The sequence below is a fragment of the Paralichthys olivaceus genome, chromosome 7 (genome assembly GCF_024713975.1).
Source record: "Paralichthys olivaceus isolate ysfri-2021 chromosome 7, ASM2471397v2, whole genome shotgun sequence".
NCBI lineage: Eukaryota > Metazoa > Chordata > Actinopteri > Pleuronectiformes > Paralichthyidae > Paralichthys > Paralichthys olivaceus.
Window position 1 is genome coordinate 12,851,145 of NC_091099.1, and position 22,374 is coordinate 12,873,518.

At 39.8% G+C, this 22,374-nt stretch overlaps 1 long non-coding RNA gene across 1 annotated transcript in view; it reads right to left on the reverse strand.

Annotated features, from left to right (window-relative positions):
- Positions 1–769: 769 nt before the first annotated feature.
- Positions 770–22,374, reverse strand: part of LOC138410825 (uncharacterized) — a 53,901-nt gene continuing 32,296 nt past the window's right edge. The window contains exon 3 of the long non-coding RNA XR_011243442.1: positions 770–872. This is a non-coding gene — a long non-coding RNA (uncharacterized lncRNA). The remainder of the gene's footprint in view (positions 873–22,374) is intronic.

The window sequence follows — 22,374 nt, forward strand, 5'->3', positions numbered from 1 at the left end:
TGATGAATTAACACACTCTATTATGTCTAATCTAAAACAAAAGCTGTTTTGTGTGTTATGAACCAGAGTTTTTCTTGGAGTAGTGCCAGCACATATCTTGCAACATTTTTTACTGTATCTTTACTATATTTTGCAAAGTCAAAAAAGTACTTTCCATCTCAATATTTTGCTAATCGCATAATGACGATTTGCATTGCAGAGATAAATATAATCAATCAAAAACCAAATTATATTCAGGGAGGTTTAAAGTCATGTGTTCATTACAATTTATTCAGTTTCCACCTGCCCAGTAACTTAAATCATCAGTGCAATTGATTAAAAACTCTCAAATAGAAATGTTTAAGAGCTACTACAATGCCAGGGACTCGATCTAAGCTGTTACACAAATGTGATCTCAACAGAGTTGAAATTGATGAATAAACACTTGCTACATGTCTCACCTCCTTTTAAAAGTTGTGTGTAAAGTAGTGTCTAGGATTAACAAGGACAGGTTGAATTACAGCTTGAGTTTGGGGGCAATTCAATAGGAAGCGAATCAATCTGAGGATTAATTGTTGCACCACATCCTGAGGAGCGGACACTCGATAAAGCCAGAGGGACACGGCTTTAATGGAAGTGAAATACAGACAGCACACAGCTCTCGCAGCTTAACCCTTCACAGCTCCTGCAACATGTTTAGTATTTGAATATATATATTTATATATGTGTATTGCATATTATGACCATGAGCTGAACAAATGACAGTTATTATCATAAAACAGCAGACTGACCTTTCCTTCATGGTTTTCCCTTCTGGCTGTATGCCTGTCAGGTCATATTCAGGGTGGACGAAACACATCTAGCTGTTTTGTGTCGTCACTGACAAACTGGTGCTGCCAAGAAAAAGAAAAGCAGATGCTGAATATTGTGCTTTCTAATAGATATTGACAAATGATAAAGACAACCCGGGGGTAGATACGTTTTTTGGTGAAACTTCATTCAGAAGGAGAGTTTGAGTCACTTTGTAGCAGCTGTAGAGTTGCTACAACCAGACAATCATTAAAAAATCTGTGATGAAACAACAGACATAATAAATACTACCAGTGTGTGAGATTACTAGTTGTATTTCAGCGAGGAATTACTATTGCAAACTGTATAATGCACAAATTGACTATTTGTTTGAGCAAGTTGTTTTGGCTAATACCAGATGTGAGTAGTATCATCATCATCATCATTATCATCATCATCTGACATCAGACACTGTGGTTCAAGCCATCACATTAGAAAAGTCAGTGTGATATAGTCAATAAAATAAGATGGTAGCACCATTATCATTTACAAAATCACAAAGTCCTTTACATCAATAAGAAAGACACTAATGAAAACAATAAGCTTTGGTTGAAATCATCAACAATAAACAAATGAAATCAATTATAATGTTTTTTATGGGTAACTTTGATAATTTAGTATGACCCACAAACAATGTTTTAACAACTTAAATGGACCTTGATAGGAAAACGGTCCCCCCCCCCTAAGCTAAAGACGGAAAATAAAAAATGACGAAGCTGGTTTGTTACTTTAATAAAAATCTTATTGTGATGTTGCCCTTGATATATTTTATTGAATGACATAATCAGACCCACATCTGTTGTTGCACATATTACATTCTCTCTCCATATAAGGTTGACTTCTTGTCAGAAGATAAGTGTCCACATATGCTCATAAACATCTGGCAGATTTTTTGCCTTAGCTGAGATTCATCTCAGGAAATTGATTCCTCCTGGACATTATTCATCCAAAGAGATGCTGCTACGATCCGCAGCAGGTAGACACTGTCATTTGTCCAGTGTCTCTGCAAGCGCTCTTATGCTTTGACTTATCTCATCTGGATTGGCTGGAGAGAAGATAGGCTCTTAAACAAATGGCCACTGTCAGGCAGGAGGAGGCAGCCTTTAATGAGCCTGTCTTCACGATTTGGCACGCTCCGTGTCAAAGCCATTATAAGAAAAAAATCAGCTCCCAAACCTGTTCTGCATGTGTCAAAGCTTTAGCACAATAAATGAAATTTTGTCTCATTACTTCTGCACTGAATGTGTTGATGCATTTATCCCTAAAGAAAAGCTGCAGGTAAAAGTGCACCGCTCACAGAGCAGCCTCCCTGGTGATAGAAGGGTTTGGGTTGAATGTTCAGAGGCAATTCAGCAGAGCAGGTGCTGGTTGAACCAGTTGATCAGCACTTTCTGATCATACCAACTGTCTGACTATATATACAGCATGTTCTCTCAGTTGTCACGTCTGAACAGGTTCAACTTTATGTGAACTGGCTGCTGATGAATAAATGAAGAACTGAGAACAGAAAAACACAGCCCATAGCTAATTCATTGCTTATCATTTGAAGAACACATGGCCAGTTACAATATTGGAACAGTTAGCAAACCATGTAAAAAAAAAAAAGAAATACTTAAAGCACATTTGTAACCCCCTACACAATATATGTAAAAAGTTACAAAGCTTGTGTTTAACAGTTAAACATGGTGAGTTTTATATAAGGATACGTAGCACGTAGCCTCGTGATCATATTTAGCCACGGCTGTTTTTCCTCTGTTTGCTATTTTGGTTTGTATTTCCGCCAGACTTGGTGGAGTGATAGGAGAGGGCATGGGAAGGACCCTAAAAATGTGGATTACAGGACCGATCCATAATTTAAAAAATACTTTCTTGAACCCATGTTTGATGACAAACAAATAATTAAGGTTTTTAGAACATCTTCCCTTGTTTTTAACATTCCTACAATAAGAACTAGATCATCGTGTGTAGGATTGTTTGGTCTTGATCAGAAGCATGAGCTCTACTGATATGAGTGTCTTGTTAAATGTAGTGAACAGTATATAGTATCCTGACCAGTCAATGGTCAGCTACTGAACAAAACACTCAAAAATCTATGAGTTACCTGATTACACCGACTTACAGAGACTTCTAAAATCTATTTCTCTTTGTGCTTTAACCTCGTACAATGAGAGTGTGGGAGGACCCATTATGGAGTTATCCTCCAATAACAAAGGACCGTCTGCACTGCTAAGTAATACAGTCATCTAATCTCGAAGCCTCACAGATTAAGATAAATGGGTCAATTTAAAAAGTAATTAGCTAAACTAACGCCAAAGCATGTTTTTGGAATATCTGCTCTTTATCACCATGTGCGCAAAAACCTGAGGTAGGTTCTTCTCTTCTTTGTTCTCCAGATAGTGAGTCTGTGTCAAGAGAACTAAAATGTTTGATTTGGGATACAGCTTCCTCTATGTTCTTGACATTGCTAAAATACCATGAACATGACATGACAATGAGGGTGGTTGTAAAAACTAGAGGATATTCAGCCGTAAGAATCTCAATTACAGTATCACCCAAAGGTTAGAGAAATAATTACCAACACTTAGTCAGTGAATCAGAGAAACGCCTTTGTGGAGGTTTTGAGGCTTTAAATGGACAGAATTTGTTCAGCAGAAAGTGTATTGTCTCTTTGAAGACTGAGGACAGATGCACTGCAAAGGAGCATCAAAGCAGGCATCCTCTCAGGCATAGATACCCACATCTAATCTTTTTCTCCGAGAGATAAGGACCCAATCCGATGCTGCTGCCTTGCGTTTCAGATGCGGTGATGGTTTCCATCTCAGAATAAACTTCGAATAATTCTAGTGGTTATCCAGACCAGAGGCTCACTCACTCTCTTTCTCTCTGTCTACTTTTAATCATGCAATAGGCAGGTAAATTGATATTCAAGTTCACCATAGTAGACACAGCTCAGAATGAGAATCAGCTTTATTCACACCACATTCACTTCATGTACAAGGAGCCTGACTCAGTACCACCGGTGCTACGATACGTGTTGAAGTAGAATAGAGCTGAACAACACAGGGCATCTTGTACAAAATGGAAATGTGTGTTACATTTACCAGGCTTTAGTACAAATAAGACTCTACAGGTTTGATAAAGACCATATGCCTGTATTTATAGGAACAGAAATGTTATTAGCTAATAATAATGTTAAAAAATGAAGCGCGAAACCAAATTTAGCTTTTCCTTCAACTAAGCATGATATAGCTCACTTTTCTGTGATATAGAGCTCCATTGCGAAACACATTTTAGCCAATGTTTAAATAGGTGTTTTTTTCTTCATTACAATGAATGAATGTTTTGTATTTTATGACCATGCAGTATAAATGGCCCTGCTATTGTAAATAACATGCAAGAGCACCAAATCTCTGGCAGGAAATAGTTCCCATCAAATGCTGAATTTAACCCTGTTTGAGTAAAGTTAAATAAATTAGATTTCCCAGCTGATTTAGGAAAATAGACTGCGCCTTTTTAAACAACCAAAGTAGGACAACATGACAGCTCCTCAGAAGTGTAGCCAAAGCATCTTAATTTTAATAAGTTATTTCATGCTATAAAAACAAAAATCACTATGGCACAGACTCTGGCTCCAAATTACGTCTTAGGCACGATATGGCAGCTTTCGTATTGGGATATTTTGGAGACTCGTATACTGTATATACAGTGTATGCTTGTGACTAGCTTTCAAGTATTTACACTTTGGGTGGGAACCAACAGGCTTGAGGAGGGCAGGTCAGAAGGTTTTGAGAGAATCCAACATATTTTTGGTTGAATTGTCTTGGGATGTTGGGAACCATCATGGCAACAGACTTTTGTTAACGTTTACCATGTTCCCGAAATGAGTTAAGGCTATTAGCATGCTCTCATTTATAACCAAGGCTGATTGGAAAGTAATTTAATATTTCAGTTTTTTTGGTCTTTAAGAAAAATATTGAATAAAGAAAGTGACATTTTATTTTAACCTGGTGTTAAGATAAGGATGTTATGGTTAATCCTGTATGGAACATGAAAAATGTGTATCAGGCAATCAACCCAACATTTGTTAATATATAATATATAGCATATAGTTTATATCATATCTTACAGTATATGTATATGTTTTACAATATAGGACACAACAGTGAATATCCTTTGTACATGTGTGTGTACATCTGGTAGCTTTGGAGCTAAATAGTATAAATAAGTATTTGTGTACATGCATGTAGAGATTTAGTGTATGCTGAAGACTTCAAATAGTTCTGTTCAGTACGCTCAAAAACCTGACAGTGACAAACCCCACAGGATTAATTTCTCTTCACGACAAAGCTTTGTTATTTAAGGGAAATGCCTTTAATTCATGGGAATTCAGCTTTTGTTCTGCACCATGTTACAACAAACACTTTGTCAGGCTGTCTCATCAACCCCGAACCGACTCAAGGGCATAATGACTATGAATGAATAAGTTAACTCCATTAAAAAGCACTTTGTAACGTCTTTAAACAGCAAGTTCTCAGGCAAAACAAATGTTTATTCTGCTCTTATGCTTCATGGTGTACAACACACAGCAGAATTGCATGATACCAACTAATAGGCTGTTTTTCTTACACAGTCTGACGTCAGCTTTGTCCAGGTTTGTATTTTGCATGTTGTCGTGACTCAGGTCTGCATAAAGAGGTGGAAAGCAATTTCCAGACATCAGTCAGCGGGCTAATGTGTTCCGCTGCTGTATGGAAATAAGGCAGTTTTGTTTCACGCCATTAAACTCCCCCAGTGGGTCGAAGTGTGTTAAACAGTCATTTACATTTAAAGAAGCCTTATAAGGAGTAGAGGGAGAATTGCCAGTCAGGAGGAGTGTCAGCAGAATAATAAATCTTCTGTTTCATTAAGGGTTCCTGGGAAAAGTCACCAGCCGAGAGGAAGGCTCTCAAAATGTAAGCTATAAACTATAATTCATAAGTTACATTTTTCTCATATCCATTATCGTAACTGGCTTTTGGGGTTTGGTCGAGGCAATCTAGTTTTCCATGGTTTAATAAGTGCAATTCACATTTTTGTTTCTTTTTCTTTTCTTTATGAGATGAAAACAAATGTTCTTTCTCTGTGAGTCTGGGTTTAGTGAATCTGAACATAACACACAATGTTCCCAAGAACAAAGCCATTACCTGAGCAATGTTGTACAACTGATCACAACTGCCAGTGTCAGAAGCCACAATTATGACCGTATCTGCTATTATTGGTAATCGCCAGCGATGATGGAGATGACGAGACAGTTTTAAATTATAGTTAATTTATGATAAGTGCAGGTAATATTTTGAATGAGCACACATATTATCTAGCCCCACATAAACGACTTACAGTACATGCATATTAGCTCTTAGAAATGATTTTATGAGTAATTTGTAACATTTCACAAGAGTCTCCCTCATGGTTGAAACACACTGTAGAGAATGTCTCTCCGTCCTCCGGCGCGGCTCACTAATGATATAATGTCTCTGTGATTCGTCTGTCATTGGAAATGCTCCAACAATCACCAGTAAACACTTTGGATCGCTTAATCTATTTCTGTCATTGATGTAAGCAGCTTGTCCTCCCACTTTTCCCTGCCTGCCTGTCACAGTGCAAAATAGAACTGCAGCGCTGTAGGGTGGATTAAAAATTATTTAACAAAAGCATACGTTTGCCGGCAGATGAAAGCTGGAGCCTGTCCGTCCTCTTCCTCTGCTCTGCTTCAAAGTGGCAGGGAAACAAGTCATTTTCTGTCATTTTGTATTGCACTTGGTCTCCTATATGCTTCAAATTTCAAACAACAGCAGCCATATATATATTCAGACAATCATCCGATTGTTTTCCTCCCTGTGAGTGGCTGCATCTCTCTGCCTGCTGGAGCAGAGCGGCACATAATAGTTGGGCACTGTGATTCCTGACGGCTGGACGGGGCTCTTAAAAGTCAAGCACGGTTTGGAGGGCACTTCAGATAGATTAAAAGAGCTGCTGTGTTGTTTGTGCCTCCACACAAAATGATGTTGATGGAAAAACACTGTTTTTTTTTAAACTAATCTACATTCACACCCACAGAGGATCATTTTATCACACCCTGCATGGGATCCATTTGATGCTTCTCTGGGTTTAATGGGAAAGAAAGGTCTTCTAGGGCACCTGCAACATTCTGCTCATCTACACATCATCACACTGTTCATGTTTCCTGAGAAATGATAACCGAGGCTATTTTCAAATTTTCATTATCACCAATGACAATTATTTTCAGTTCACTTCAGTTTTGTTGTTAGTAAATGGAATCGTACAGTCTACCATCCTGTGCTCGCCTACTCGCCTTTTTTAGAGCTTTCAACTGTTTTATAGATCTTTGTATGTTAGTCATTATAGTTTGAATACTTTCACTACATCCTCACTCAGCTCTTCCATGTCCAACAGCCACTTCACATTTCACACTCAGAACAGAACATTTTATCATCTCTGCCGAGGACGATATGTTTCTCCTTTTTTTAAATTTATTTATTTGTCAGCAGATCACACAAAAATCTACCCAACTGGTTTCCACCAAAGGAGGGTTCTGGATCAGGGCTGGCTTCTCTGACATTAAGAGACTAAATGTTTTTACAACATATTGCTTGATTTCTCAGAGAATAATTCATGGATCTTAAAGGGAAAAAAACATGTTTGGTGGACTTATATCAATCAGTGTGTGCAATTTGGTGCAGATTCAAATATGAATGTAAATGTGGTTTCATAAGGGTTACACAATAGAATCAGGTTTACTGCAGGATTTACAGTGAAATTCTCCACTCAGTCTATAAATGTGAGTCAATCTACTATTGTGCTGTAAAGAGTAAAATCAACTTGTTTGACCTGCTGTGAGCTGCAGCTCGACTTCCTGACAGGACTCAAACTCACGTCTCAGCATATGAAACACAGACTGAATGACACGTTATGTGATTGTCTACCTTAGACTGCTGGTTTCAGTTTCGGCCGCAGTTTCACATTGTTCTTAACATTAAATTGTCGGAAGTGATGACTGCTGATGCAGATATTAACTCCTTAAACCGTAATAATTTAATAACCGAAATCAAAATGCGAAGCTCCAGTCGGTTTCAGGGGAAAAGGCTGAACGTGATTTACATGATCAGTGCCGGGCTGCTCTTCAAGGCACTGCTCTGTGCTATTAATTAGGTCACCGGCGAACTGACAAGCTCCACTGCAACTGAGTTAGTTTATATTCTCACTGTAATAATATGAGGGCTGATGAGTGACGCTTCAGTCTTTGTGTATAATCCTCTGCTCGTATACAGTTTGAATGCAAATGTGATCAGTGTGTAATGAATTCAAATAACTCCTTGTTTGTTCATTTCCACAGTTCACTTATTGATGCTCAGCCAGTCCTTGCCACAACTGCCTGCAACCAGGTCTCTATAGGCAGCCAACGGTTGCCGTGGAGATGGCTGGAGATTTGTCAATGCCGCTGCAGGTGGGAGCAGCATGACAGTGGGTTTGTCTCAACATGTGACAGGTGAAATTTATTTTTATTTAAACACAATAACCCACGGCACAATGACGTGAGTCAAGCTAGTTTCTTTTGAACATTTTCAATATCACGTTTCTTTTTCACTCCTGTGACACAGAACGCACAATTTCCAGCAGGACAAACAGGTTGTGGATGTGTGGTAATATGCACCCAAAGCCCATGAAGTATTCATGTAGCCCGTTTCCCTCTGTCAAATGTCTCACCAGAGACACAGTATCGGCCTCATTGCCTTCTCTGGCCTCCATCAAGAGAGTGAAATTAATACCACTTTAAGTATCTTTAGGGCAATCTTTCTTTTTCAGAGCCAATGAGATTACATGTATCTCTATTGACTTGGTGTTACACAGTATGTAAGCGATCTATTTTAATAGGATTAAGGCATGCTGTATGAGCACCATGACTCTTAATGTGTGAGTAACAGTGTGTCCACTGAGTGTCTTCGGCTCACACGCTCATGATGCCTACACCGCGATTACCGGAGCCTCAAAAAGTGCACAGCAGCAGTGCCAGACAGCAATCAAATCATACGCCGCTAATTAACTTTCAAGACTATGCAGAGTCATTTCATTACAAATGCTGTTTCCTTTCATCATATCTCTCCGGCCGTGTCTCAGCAATCAGTCTCTGCAAGATTGAAAACTAAATCGAGTTTGTGTGTAATGGACCTCGGCCGTCGGCGAATGCAAATATTACTGGAAAAAAAATAAAACTACCCTTGCAGCAGCACTGACGCTAATGTCTTAGGGTGTGGGTGTGTGTGTGTGTGTGGTTTCAACCTGTGACATATTCTTTAGGGCAAATAGACCTTTATAAATGCATTCAGAAATGTATCAGGTCTATTGTATGATGATATTTCAGTATCTCAGACTAACATCTGTATTGAGCAAACACACACCTCATGTTCATGAATGCCAACATCCAGAGTGTATGTAAAGGTTTAGTGTTTGGGTGAGTAACTGGACGTATAGCAAGGCCAAATACATGAGGAGATCAGATTTTGACTTCTTTAAAAAACCTGGATGTCATGATGACATTTGCCTTTTCATCTAAAATAATCATGATATTCCTCTGACCATGACACCAGTGAGAATGACTTTAACAAACATGCCTCATGCCAACATAATTGCTCTGAATCCTTCCATCGATAAAGCAACAACAACAGCAACACAAGCTGTGAGCACAATATTGACATTTCATCACCTTCTAAGTTGATAAAATTGCTTATTTACACATCCAGACAGGTAGGAACATTCACATTTACTTAAAGTTGTGTTTGTGTTCACCTGATGAATCCACTTTCCTTTTAGCTCTGTTCTGGTCTCCACATTCTCATGGGAGGAATATCTGTCATTGTCTTGTCATTGGACTTAAAAAAAATGCAGGTGAATATTTGCAGAATCAGTCAATACGTTCTGATGTTCTTGTCTAACAACAAGGTTAATAGTATTATCGTGCTTTCATTCAATTGTTACGTGTAAGATGAACGGCGCTTTCACATATTATACTGTGAATGGACAGAGCCCTGTGATCGTCTCCAGTAAAAGCAGTTTTCTGTGTCCTGTCTGAGCTGCAGGTCTGTGTGACTGAGCGTCCTGACCGCCGGTCAAGTAGCTCTGTGTGATGACTTAATTAAGGTCACCGGCTGGGAGCACAGTTTGCCCATCCTCTGCCTCATTAACATATCTCTTTGTTCAATATGTTGATGAGGAGCGATGATTTACAGTTAATCAGCCTCGCACGTTACACCTCTGAGTCGAGAATTGAGAAAAGGCTCTTGTGAGATTTGATTTTCTGAATCTTTTTGTGTTAGATGCCAAACCAGTGTGACTCGTTTCCCTAAAACACCATCAATAACATTTTAGTCGGACACTCACAAACACCTCATGCTCTCCATCACTGCTGAGCTCATTTACACAGCACTAAGAGAAAGGTGATAGCTGACAGCGTGAAGTAATCGGCTCTATTGATCATGTTGTCAGGGAGTGACTTCAGCAACTGCAAAAGCAAACACAGCGAACATTAACTCTTTACTGGGAGGGACAAAGAAACCAAGGATGATAGCGGAACATGAAAGGGTTGTACATTTTGTACGTATTTAACTGTTTGCTTTCATATAGCATCACACTCCCCTCTCTCCTGTGAACCTGGGTTGGTCCTGCAGCGTGCTTTTACCTGTAAGAGGAGAGGGGTGTGCTGCGGGGATCATTTGCTGACACTGGCGTCTACGATTTTGGAGATCAGAGGGTGAATCCCGAGGGGGTGTTGATGCAGACTTGTGCTTTGGTTTTGAGGATCTGTATTACGTTGCTCCGTCAAGCCGCCACCCCCCTCCTTCCTTTCCATCAAGTTCAGGGAAACGGAGCCCGTTGTTACCCATAAGCCCATGTGTCATTGAATATTTATCATGTATCTGATTTGAGCAGGAGAGATTCCTGAGATGAGGCAGCCTCCCACCCCCCCTGAGGTCTGAAACTCAACACCCTGTAATAGAAGCCCTAAAATGTGGCTGTCATTTTCTGCCCTTGGGACATGGTTAATTAATTACACGTTGGCCTCTACACTTTAACTATGCAAGCAAACCTTGTGTTATTCCACAAGTTTATCCCGACTCTGCACTGGCACTGGGCTGCGATATAGTACTGTACGTATTCATCTGAGAGAATATAAAATGCAGCCTGAATCCAGAGCAGCCGGAACATTTCCACCGACAAGCACAGTAGCTGTCTCTGCAGCATTATTAATGTAAATAAATCAGTCAAACGGTGGAGAACTCACAGTGCAAACACTGGGATTTCACAAAATGTTTGGAGTGAAGTGAGTCAATAACAGCACTAATCAACTGCAGCATCCTCACTTAATGCAATCCTAATCTTATGGAACAGATTAGACAGTAAGGCATGTCATGTATTTTGTCCTTAATTAGGCTTTAAAATTCAGGTTGAAACTACAAAATAAACGTGGGTAAATCAGATCTGGCATAAGAGGAAGGAGATGGCTGCAGCCAAGCCAGCAGTCGGAGGATAACCAGTGATTACAACTCATCCTGAGGGGCTTGTAAATGTCAACGCAAATTTCATAACAACCTACGCAGTAATTGAGATGTTAAGAATTTCAAAGTAAAATATCAACATTGCAGCGTCTCGAGAGCTGGGAGAGCATCAAGTTCATTAGGATGCAAGATCTGGGAACCATGTTGTCTGTGTAAAATATGAATTATATCACTGGGTCAGCGAAGTCTTTGACCTGCTGATGACACAAGTCAAAGGATTAAGTCAGCCTGACCCATCCTCTGGAAACCATGAACGTCTCAGTTATTTTACTGGGTAAGTGAAGCCTTTGGTCACAGATGAAAAGTCAGAGGATTAAAAAAGTCAGTAGGATCCATCATCTGGAAACCATGAATGTCTGTACAATTGTTCCAGACTTTTGTTGGTTGAAGCATATTTTTCAAATGATTAAGACTAAAAGCAAACCAATCTACTATTTACAGTTCTTCACAGCATGAAAAGGAAGAAACTGAATAACTGTGTGTGTCTGTGTGTGTCTGTGTGTGCGTGGCACCCTATGTGTTTGATGTACTTTCACCCCTCGTCCCTCTGTGCGTTTCAGTTTGAGCCACTCGGGTGTGGAGGGGATCGATTTTTTCCAACAGGAACATTAGTGATTCTTGAGCCAAGGGTATTAAACTCAAATCATTGTGTTCTATTGTTTGGCATGTCGTATTGATTATCTCCTGGGTTTCACTGGAGCGAGTGAAATATTGTAGCCTCGACGATCGTGCACACAAAGAACTGGATCCATTTAAAAAGAAATCACTTTGAAAAGTGATACAAAATATCTGTTTATGATTAATCTTTTACTTTTTGCTGTGCTGGTAAATAAATAGCACATGAAAGTGGCAGAACACGAATCAGAGTATATTACAAGGTTTACAGGTGAATGGCGATGTAGTGCTCCCATGTGTTGCTGTCCTCCGTGACACAAACTGACTGTAGCATCGCTGCAACACCTTAGACGATGACAGCACAAAAGAAAAACATAGTTCAACTATTGATCTTTATGGCTCAAATCCCTCATTATTTTTATGATACCTGGTGGAGGAGGAGTCCCAGAGGGCGCCGTGGCAGTCTTCACAGTACACTGGCTTTACATCCTCGAAAATGCGTTGTGCATGATAACGATGATGAAACCCCCTGTTCAGCTAAAATCAATATTCTGATCCATGAGTCACTTTTGCTGCTGTTCTCTCTCTTGAAATAGACACAGCAGGTACAAAGAGAAAATGTCCTTTTCTGAGGTCCAATCAGTTTTACTGAGAACCAAGGTTTTTCCAAACGTCGTGCTATTGCATCATGTCAGTGAATGTGATGAACAAGAACACCTTTCTCATGAATGCAGATTTGAAGACAAAACACGAGAGCTGGAACTATATAGATTTGTATATTGGCCAATATTGGTAAGGATTCTTAAGATGAGGTTATCAAACCCTTATATAAAATATATAGTTGAGGCTACAAATACAACCAGATAGCTCAAACTTGAATTCAGAAAATAAACATATTTTTATGGAAAATATATAAATTAATGTGCATATTGTTCTGCAAAGTTTTCATATCAGTGCATATCTGCAAACACAAACATCATTTTTGAAAGGCTCATTTCTGCCAATTTTATTGGCCAAACGATATTGACTGGATCGTATAACTCTCACCTCCCTTTTAAGAAAATGAAAGGCGACAGTAGGGCTGGGCAATAAAACAATATCAATAATTATTGCAATATAGTTTACATCAATAGCAATATAACAAAGGTTCAAACTGTAAACTGTGACATTTATTGTGATAATTAATAATAATAGTATACGCTTATATGAACATTTCTATCTTCATATAATTTTTGGCTTTATGATGCAGTTGCCTCCTCCGTCAGGTTGTATTAAGCCATTTAATTGTGCAGCTTGTATTGCTGTAGACAGCAGTTTATTTCATTATTGCTATAGTTGATTGTCTTTAATCCATTGTAAATGTGAACCTCTCAATACTCTGTGACTCCTCTGGGAGACACTGATAAATACAAAAGCTCTGTCCCCATTGTATCACAAAGAAAAGAAAAAAAATCCATCAATTCACACAAAAGTTAGAACAAAAAAACATCATATACAACGTGCAGCAGGCAGCACGGTAGCTTTCTCCTTCTCTGTATTTATCTGATGGGCTTTCTTTCACCATCATTGTGACATTTACTGTTACGGGTCCATTAATTATGTCACTCAGAATCATATCATTGTTTGCGTTGGAGTCAAAACAAAGAATTCATTTATTTTCCCGGGTGCATACATTACAGCACAAACAACATGTACTTTTGACAGTGTGCGCTGGATACTCTCTGGGAGATCTGTGCCAGGAGAATGTGGCGTGAAAAATATGGTTATATGCCCTCAATTCAACTGCATCGCTAAGCCTTGTTGTGTTTATGCCTGTTGAATTCTGCATTGAAGACTAAAAACCTGCCATTATCCTCCGTTCCCTGGCTGTGTTATTCATCTGGGTCTCCTGTCGTGTCTCCTAAATAAAAAGCCTGCAGCGCCTCACCACCCTCCCACTCTTCAGGCACCGCGGGGTCTCTCACAAAGCTAATGGTCACACAGGGGCCCGTAAGCCTTCTCCAAAGCCCATCCTTTGTACACGATCTGCTGCAGTCTTAACCCTGCTGCCTTGCACCTTACTAGAAATGTCAGAGAATATTGATTTGGCTCACAGTGACAAAGTCTTCACTGAGATAGCTGCCTTTGTACTGCTACAATAAAGAAAAGACCTGACCTTCATACACGCTGTGGCCAGACACCATCAATATTTCATCTCAGAGTGAAAACTTCCTGCTGAATTTCTGTTTCAGGGGACGATTTCTAGAAGTATATACCCACTGCCAGCTGAAACACCACAGGGGTACAGCAATTACAAACACACTGGTTGTGAGCAATAATAAACGCTAAACCTTCTGATGAACACGCTGTGTCTTTCAGAAACAAGCTTCTGAAGCAACACAAATACTCCTATGAGCCTTTCAGCTTCTTACCACGACCGATATAAGACAGAAAGACAGCAGCTCCGTTTCTGACTGATGCCAGCTTCAAACGAGCACGAGAGGAACGCCACAGACAAACAAAACAGGAAGAGCAACGAAAACAAGGACAACAAGTGGCATTTTAAGAAGCACAGGCAGTTCAAGCTCTTACTTCCCCAAGATTTGTGACACTTTTTGGCTCCAAACTACTGAATGTATGTCAGCGAGTTAAGAAATGACGACCTTTGTTTGAATGACACACTGTATATCAAGATAGACGACATGACTGCTCCCCAAAAGTGAAGCCAAAATGTTTTGATTGCCTCCTGGTGATGTCAAAAAAACAAAGATGTCATTGTTACAAGAAGGCTTCTTCTTGTGCAGCATCATTTTCTGGATAGCGGGAGAAAGTGGAGACGTGTCGTCCATCTTTATATCATATAAAGTTTTAACACCTTAATGAGCTTGGTGTCATGGATACAAAAATTGAATGTGATGTCCGATAAACCGTCCCATTATTTGTCCGTCCGCAACAATGGAATGACTCTTATCAGAAATGTCATGACAAATGACGAATTGTTGCACGGACTCATTGTGGCGTGACGCCCGGTTTTCTTCTGTCTTGCATGGCTGATATCTAATTGTTTCTGCAGAAAAACTCATTAGGAGTCAGTTGAATGGAAATTCTCGCAGGAGAATCGCTGCAGTCATCTGATAACCCCCCTGTTCCCTTTCAGATGAGTTTATTTGAAATCCTCTTACAAAGAAAACAAGAACAAAAAGCCTCTGATTTCCCTGAGGTGTAATGATATTAGTATAACTGATTATATTGTAGGAAGTCCCACACAAAACACACTCTCTGCTTTATGGCAGTTGTATGTTTTGTGACATTCCGGTGACTTTCCTCAACACAGTAAGAAATCTTAGTCTAATCTTAAGGGCAAGTGATGACTTTATCATTTATTCAGATAAATCATTTAGGTATTTAATTAACTTTAAACAGTGTCAGATACTTTAGTAGATTTTTGACTCTGATGTCTGTCTGATGAATGTGAAGCTGCATCTCGATGCCTCATCAGGTTTTTCCTGTAGTCATCAGTCTGAGTTCAGAGGCAGTTTGCCCTCTGCCTGTACTTGTACTTATCCTGGTCCCCCTCCTCTCGCCCTGCTCGCTCATGGGAGCACTTCTCTGTAACACTAGATGCATCCACTGCATCTTCATCCCTCATTATTTTACCCCTCAAAGACCTTTTTGCTGGAAACAGGAGATGCTGCAATCTGAAGGAAATGTTTAACTCTTTGTTGTGTCACACTGTGAGCTGTGTTGTCTGACTGTAGGAAGACTTGCTTTGATGAACTCAGCTGACTGACATTTTTGAAATAGGGAAAAGTTTAGCTTTTTAAAATGTTTGTATATCAACTGGGGATTTGTCATTTATGTGAATATTTCATTTATTATCAGTCTAGCTACAATACAGGTGTTTTCAAACAGGAATTCCGCAGTTTGCCTTTCACATATGAAGAAAGCAGCAGGAGATCATTTGGGTCAGATGCATTCACGAAGAATAGAATGTCCAGAATATTCAGGAGTAAAGAAGGAGGCAGGACACGACCTATGAATTCCGCTGTGAAAATCACACGTTTTTGTTTACAGCACATTGACACCAGCTTCAGCCCTTATCGTCTTCCCAAGTTGACATCTTCGTTGATTTCTTCTATGTCTATGGCTCAGCTTTTTCATCCTGAGACACTTGTAATCTTTCAGTTTCGTATCCATCGCATATTAAGAATGTCATCAACACACCCACTTGCTCTTCTGGAATTTTCTGGACGTTTTACCAGGGAGCTGGTAAGACAAGTTCCAGAATAATCTGAGGGAACTGGCACAGACTTTAGTGTTCTCACATACAACCCCTCCAGAAAATTACAGGATATTATCCAAACTTCAGTGCATGACTGAAAACAGCTTGTGTGAACACAGTAAAAGAGAAAAGAAACCTCTTAAAACCTTAAAAGAAATCAATAGCAGACGCAGTCGAATTTGCATTTCTTAAATCTGCTAAAATAAAAGTTATTGCTCTGCTAACAGCCCAAACTCAATAGCCCTGCTGATGGTTTCTCGACTGACTTTACGGCCTGATGTGTTCCTCTATTCAAAGACTCGGCCTGCCTGTCCCCAGAGGCTCCCACCCTACTATATAATGATAGATTGCCATTTCTATTTCATTTAGGAGTCAGGCTGGAGAACAGGTAAATGAATTGTGGGTGGGTGCCTCTATTCTGTGCGAGGGGTGTATAAAAATGATCGTCTGACTGACATTTAATACCCTGATATTATTTTAACTGACAGACTAGAATTATTGTGGTGTCACTCCCTGGCAGCTCGGCTCAGTTTGACTCTGCCACAGATGACAACTAAACATGCCTGATACACAAGAAAATAGAAATTGATGGTTAAATTCTTGCAAGATGAATATTACTGTGGCATCTTGTTTCAGCGTTTTTATTTCAGTTTGTGCATGTCCCTTCAGTGTCACAGACGGAAAATATCCTCTGACAACCTGTAAACAGCCTGAGAATTGTTTTGCATTTTATATAAGAATATCTGAAGAGTGATTTACCACTGTAGGCAGTGATTTCAGGTTATTCCAGTTGGAATGCCAAAGGAATCCATCAAATGATTATGATGTGAGGTAAAATGATGTGTTAAAATAAATGGTGTTGTTAAGCCAAAGGTGCATTAAATAAATGGTGTTAAGTGTGATGTTGGAATTTGTTCTAATCTAATCTGACAAGGTGCCTCTGTGGTTGCTCTAAACTTTTAATTGCACTTGAGAACAAGACTTTTTTTTTTTAATCTACAAACCATTACGTCAGTCCTAAAGTTAAATTGAAGACAAGATGAAGTGAGGGAACATGCCGGTGAAACTGATTATCAGCTAACAAAAAAATGTAAACCTAATAATCTTCAGTGTAAAAATCTGCAGTTTGGTTTCACTCCTATGTGAGGTTGAAAATGTGGGAGGAAATAAAGACTGTGGCCATTATTACTTGGCAAAGTTCTCCTTCGTAATCAGTCTGTTGTTGGAGCTGTGCTGGTGGGAGGTTGGTAATGGAGTTGGCCATCTCTCACTGATACTGACTGTGAAGCCTGACGCACATATTGATGTGATACTGCTGCACAGTTACCTCACTGTAGCTCTAAGGATCATTATAGTGTTTAAAACCTTTTTCAGCACATTTTCACAGCTACCAGTATATTCTATTTATATGTTAAGCTTAGCTTTATTTGTTCAGCTTGTTATCTTTAGTAGCTGCATTTCTGATTCTGTATCTTGTTTTTTTTCTCTTAGTGTACTGTTCAAAGCAACTGGCAAAGTAATTATTCCTTCTAATATATAGTTTAAATGTTGCGTATAGCGTATAAATTATTACAATGTGTACTAAAACATGTATGTAGATACCAGGGTACAAAATGTACAGTCAGGGAATAAACAGGGAACATTGTGAAAACCAATACATTTATACTGCAGGTTTGGCTGTTTGTGCGATAAGCACTAACATGCTCATATTTACCAACCACAATAGCCCATCAAGCTAAGTTAATAATATACTATTACAGTACAGTTACAGCTGTCAAACAAAATCTGCAGATGTTTTTGTTACTAACAAAGATTACACTCCTGAGTGCATTTTTTCCTACGATGAAAACCTTCAATGTTTTTGAGCTCTGTTCAACCCTGGCTTCAACAGACTGCGAATTATGTCTTGTGTTTGGTACTTTATTCTCCAACGTATACTCCAACTCTCTGTTCTCTCAAAGGTCAGTGCTGTCAGGATGCTTTGTAGGTTAACATCACAGATTCACTTTGCACACAATAATTAATTTACCTTTTGCCCAAATCCATTCATTAAAATTAAGTCGTTTTAACTTAAATATCACTATAAACACTGGAGTAGCAGAAAAAAACAATCAATATTTAACTGAATGGCATTAGGAAAAGCGCATACCTCCACCAAGGCCCAACAGTCCCTGTTAAATTCAATCAAATTACACACATGAGATTTTCTTAAACATCCCTGATTTTTGAATTAAGGTCCATGAATTATTCCCTGGGAAATATATTCCTGGATCTGCCCCTTTGTCTGAATCCCTGACAAAATTGAATGGCTCTTTTCTTGGCCCATGTCCCATCCTTCCACTAAGTTATGTGGAAATCCATTCAGCAGTTTTTGCGTAATCCTGCTGACAAACAAACGGAGAGGAAAGATGCAAAAACAGAACCTCCTTTACAACATTTCCTGATCTTGATGTGGATCATCAAGAAGCATCATCAAAATCCCAGAGTAAATGTTCTCACATTACACATTAACACTGATAGCTTGATGTCAGGGGAATGAAGGGAATTGATAAAGAAGTTTTAAGCTGTAGCTTCAGAAAACAGGTGGTTCTTGCTCTTTTTTTAACCCAATGGGAACATGTTGGTCGTCTGCCCTGGACTGAGCTAAAGTTTGGAGCGCTGTGGTTGGTTGGCTTCTGGGCTTAGTTCCGCTAGGCGCAGTGTCAGCATAGCAGAGTGCCATAATTACATTTGGCTTCCATTCCCACAACAGGATTAGATGATTCGGGGCCAAGAGGCCTTTATAATTGCCCCTGATTACAAGTTGCCAGTTCAGTGTAGAGAAAGGTCAGCTGGTCTGCCGTTCAGACACCCTTCTGGCCCATAAGCCCTCAACACCCCATGTCTGTGTCACCCCCTCTCCCTGCTCCTCACCTCAGAGCATGCACAGTGATCTGGATTATTACTGCTGTCTCTTATTGTCTGTATCGTAATTATTACTCTTTTCCCTTTCACTGTTCAGTGGACAGACACCGGCAAACAAAGAAACGCTGCTGTTTATGTTGAACCGTTGCCTCCATGCATGTGGTCCGTGTTTCTCTTTTCACAGAGTAAAGCTGAGGGTCGCTCATTATCTTTGGCTGAAAATACGTGACCTTGTTTGGAACCACAAGAAAATAGAGGTGGCAGTCGAGCATTGTCTGAAAGCAATTGCTTCTTTCCTCTTTTCCGTTTTGCCTCTTGTTAAGCTTCGGAAGAGCTTTAAAAAAATATTCCCTCAAGCCGGCTCAGTGTTTTTTCCCCTAAGAGAGGGATTCCTCACATATTTTAATTCCAGCTTTTGTTTGCTGCTGAAAGGGAACCGCTTGTACTGAAATAATTGGCTGTACTATGTGTCGTGATATAGGCATCTCCCCTCAGAGGTGAAAATCCCTCTATTCAACTTACTCGCTGAAAGTCCAACGCATCTTTAGACTTAAGCTTGTCAGCACAGATGGTTTTACTCCCCAGAGGGTAAATTCAACCAAAATATAACGAAAACTGAGATCATTTATTTTCATCGGCTTTGTGTGAGATATTTTGAATATGTAGTATTTGCATTCAGCCAGTCTGTCTTTCCTTCAGTGGGTTGTATATTAGCTTGATACATCTTGTTTATTCACACTCATTAAAAACCTGAACTGTGGCAGAGGATTCCACTCTTAACTCAAACCAGAGGCTCTTCTGCACACACCAGGGGAAACTAGCAAGACATGTGATTTTACACACTATTTGAGTATCCACTTTGTCTGTGATGATACATTGACTCTCTCTCTATTTTAACAGATCACTAAACAGGGACACCTCCAATGGTATTCCTGAACCTTTTATGGAATACCAGCTTTCAGTGTAATTTCTATATATGTTTCCTTATGTACTTTGTATATGTAGCCTAAAATAAATTATGTATTTTTGTCGCGAAGGTTGCGGTCCTCAGACACAGGTTTCCTGTCCATCCCCTACCAAACTGCAAACAGCCCCCACCCCCTGGAACTCTCTCCACACTGAAATCCACAATGCTGCATGAACATCTTCAAAAAGCTCCTCAAACACACCTGTTCACTAAGGCCTTGGGCCTCAGTCAACGCTCCACTCTGCCATTAGTGATACGATTATTTCTGTCCTTCTTTATGTGGATTCTTTTCTTATTTTTGTCCCTAGTGAAACATAAAAAGCGTCCTTGGGTCTCTTGAAAGGTGCTATATATTTGAAAGTTATTATTATTATCGTTATTATTATTATTTACTGATAACCGTTGTGCTTCATCTGGTGAGTTGATGAGAATTTAAGATGGTGACTATCATAAGTCTGAGTAAGACCCTTGTCTTCAAAATGTCTCTACAGCAAACAAGTGTGCAGATTCTGTGCAGACTTCTTTTTCCAAACTTAATGTCATTTTTATGGACCAAACAATTAACCAATTAATCAAGAAAATAATCTGCAGATTAACTGATAATGAAAATACTCAGCTCCAGCTATGAAAGTCTGACTGCAAAGGTACACGCCTTTCAACAACAAGTGAGCTCTGTGTTTTCTCTGACTGTTGTAACACTGGATTCATCAAACCAAAAATAGAATTTGCTCTCAACATCCCTTTTTTGATTACTGCTAATAAGTAAAGTTTCCCTCCTCTCTCAGGGTTGGTTTAATATCTGTACTCTCATAATAATCATTAATATTAGTTTCCTTGTAAATCCAAGATGGCTGCCTCGCCTCTGGATGAGAAACTCTGAATAGGGGGAGGGGCTTATAAAAGATTTATGTGAGAAATGCCACTTAAAAAATTGTCAGTGAAGAGATTCCAACGTGTGTGTTATCGTTCATTGTTTGGTGCGGCCAGTCCACCTCTTGAGGTCCTCGACCCTTCAGACAATGTGAATGACCCAGTGTGACTGTTTGTTCTCCAATTTGTTCTGCAGTTTCTTTGTGTCCTGAAAGGTGCCTTTGGCGTGAAGCAGCTCTGCCCCTGAACGGCTCAACTGGGTGAGAAATGAAGATTTATCTGCACATCTGTGAGGCGCCCTGGCTCCTCAATCACACAGTTTATCTTGACCTCTAAGTATAAGCAGTGGAGGGCAGGCTATTCTAACTCAAGGAAAAATTACAAAGCACATTCAACATTATAAATCCATTAGCAATCAACAGGGTTTCTGCAGGTTAAAGTTAAACTTAAGACTTCTGAAGACCACAATGAATGATATTTAAAACCGCTGCCAAGTACGGCAGACATAAAGAAATGTACGTTTAACTTACACTTACACTATCAACTGTGTTTTCAGAAAAACAATGTCAAAAAGAAGTAGCCACAGTCCTCATGTATAATAGTGATGTCTCTGATTGGAGGAGCTCGCTATTACCATGGAAATGTAACCACAACTGCAAAAATCATGCCGGCTACCATCAGATGGGTCAGCTTTTACGTTTACCAGAGAGAAATTTATTTCATGCTGCAGTTATTGAGAGGTGAGGAGAAGGGTCATAAGGGGTGGAAATCACTGCAACACTGTTAAATTCAAGAAGAACCACTGGAAGGGATCATCCACAATGGTTTATGGGATACGTAGTTTCCTCACTCTTAACATACAACAACTCACTATTTTTATTTATTCAGGCTCAAACTCTATCACCCAAAACTGCCACTCCACCTTTATTTCCTGCCAGGCCCCAGTGCGGGCTCTCTCTCATCTGACCTCTCACACAGTGAACCCCATGAATGGACAATAGTGCCCTTCAGTGGGGCCCCATGACCATAGTGAAGCCTGCAGCTGGAGCACAAAGCAAGGCTGGCCCAGCCCGAGGGCACGCAAACAGCTGAGAAAGATCACTGAACTGCCAAGGGGATTTTTAGAAACCGTTCGGGGAATCACAGATGTGGGGGATGAAAAGTGGCCTCGACACCATGCGAGAGGATCAAGCGTCGGAGCTGAATATTAGATGACGAGGAAGCAGCCTTTAACAGGTGCTCAGGGGCTGGATGGTGGATGGTGAGCCGGACTGCATGAGGATGAACCTCTGGAAAGCCCCGGGCTATTTTTCATTAAA